Below are 2,163 nucleotides of genomic sequence, written 5' to 3' on the forward strand. Positions count from 1 at the left end.
CAAAGTTATATTATTTTGAGTTATAACCGTCTGCTTAATACAATTACACCATTTTCACTTCTAAGAACCATCTCATAATTTAAAGAATGATATGGCTGAGAAAGATACTTTGGAAGCCATTTTTAGGCATTGCTGAATTTAAATCATCTTCCAAATACTACATTCTGCCCCTTTCTTTATTGTAATAGTTTATCTGAAAGTACAAAAAAATTAGTAAATTGCTTTTACTATGCAATTCTGAAATATCAAGTCTACTGCCTCCAATAAAAAATTAGTAACTCCTTTTATAACATTAAGCTCAAGTCATTTGTAAAGACAGTGTCAAGTGAAACTTTTTGGCACTTACGACTAATCCATTATAAACAACTGTCAGTCTTAAAAACACAGTTCCAGTAAACATGTAGTTACACTGGGAACAGATAAGAAAGTACAAGGTCAGCATGGTTGCTCATGCCTGTAATGCTAGAACTTTGAGAGGCCAAGGCAGATGGATCATATGAGGACAGGAGTTCAAGACCAACCTAACCAACACAGCAAAACCTGTCTCTACTAAAAATACAAAAAGAAATTAGCTGGGTGTGGTGGCACTTGCCTGTAATCCCAGCTACTCAGGAGAGTGAGGCATGAGAATCACTTGAACCCAGAAGGCAATGGTTGTAGTGAGCCAAGATCATGCTACTGCACTCTAGCCTGGGTGACAGAGACTATGTCTCAATAAAAAAAAAAAAAAAAAAAAAAAAAAAAAAAAAAAAAAAAAAAGAAAAAAAAAAAAAAAAAAAAGAACGAGAAGCTCACTGGCTATGCTAAACCAAATAAATGAAACACAGCCAAACTGATTTTACACCATGGGTCTATACAAATAAATAAACAAAATTCTATCCTATTTTTCTGTATTTTTTCTTACATTTCCCCTTATACAAATATAAGAATGTTCCATTTTATTCACTTCAATAGGACAAAGTCCTTAGAGAAAGACTGAAAAGAGCTGATAATCAAACTCCCAAATTTTATGCTTATTTCTTGTTCTAGCGCTATCAATTTTCTGACATATTTAATGTAGGCAGGAAAACGTTCTCAGTAAATTGAGCATTTGAGTCTACAAATGTCTTGAAGCACTCTTGCAAGTTACGCATATCCCATGTCGCTTTTGGTTTCCCATCTCTTCTTTGCTTCAAACCTCCATGCAAGTTTCTTCTTTTTTCGGGCAGCCTGTGAATTTTCAACTTCCTTTTTGGCTTTTACAAAGTTGTGGCAGGCAACTGCTTTGGCAATTTTTACACCAAGCTCTCAAGTAGCTAGCTGGTTTCTGAGTTCCTCAGTCTTCTCAATATTCCACTCCTCCAAAGACTGGTCTATCCTTTCTTCAAGGCCTGATTTCTCAACTTTTTTCCCTTTAACATGGGGGTCAAATCTATCACTGACTCCAAAATACTGAGTAAGCTCCTTCCACTGGGTTTCATTTGAGGACTGTTCACTGTGAGAATCTTTTTCACTCCTCAGTTTATCTTTTCTGGAGCGTTTTTTTTTCCCCTCTGAATCTTGAGGTTGCGCTTTTCTGCTCAGAATGTTTTTTATGTAATTCTTGAAATTTATTCTACATGTCTAGGGGAATTCCAGAAGGACACTCTTCATAGGCATTACATTCGACTCTGTTTCAGTTTTGGGTTCATCTATCGAGAATCTATGATTTCTGTTTTTCTGATACTCCCATCCTCTTTATCTTCTTGTAAGTTCAGTCCAGAGTCCTCCAATGTAGCTTCATCTTCAGAGTTTCACTCAACATCACTTTCATTTAGGCCAGGAGGTAGCAGCCCACTCCACATCTTTTCTTCTGTCAGAAAGCAGTCACCTGGCGGCCATCTTAAAACGCCGTCCAAAAATGTTTTAAATATTGGGAGAGTTACCAAAATGAGACACAGAGACACAAAGTGAGCACATGCTGTTAAAAAAAAAAAAAAGGCACCAGTAGACTTGCTCAAGGCAGGACTGCTACAAATCGTCAGTTTTTTAAAAAACGCAATACCTGCAAAGCACAACAAAGCAAAGTGTAATAAAACAAGATTTCCCTAAAGTATCTGCCTCCAACAGCAAAAAGCAGGCATGCTTACTGCACACTATATGCTACTTGGGTTTCCTAAACTCAGGATTCCTCTTCTATAACAC

General features: G+C 36.8%; 1 pseudogene; it reads right to left on the reverse strand.

Moving 5' to 3' along the window:
* Window positions 1-1,125: 1,125 nt before the first annotated feature.
* On the reverse strand, window positions 1,126-1,823 carry LOC108523843 (protein FAM204A pseudogene; annotated as a pseudogene).
* Window positions 1,824-2,163: the final 340 nt, after the last annotated feature.

This window comes from Rhinopithecus bieti, unplaced genomic scaffold, assembly GCF_001698545.2.
Source record: "Rhinopithecus bieti isolate Rb0 unplaced genomic scaffold, ASM169854v2 scaffold_74548, whole genome shotgun sequence".
NCBI lineage: Eukaryota > Metazoa > Chordata > Mammalia > Primates > Cercopithecidae > Rhinopithecus > Rhinopithecus bieti.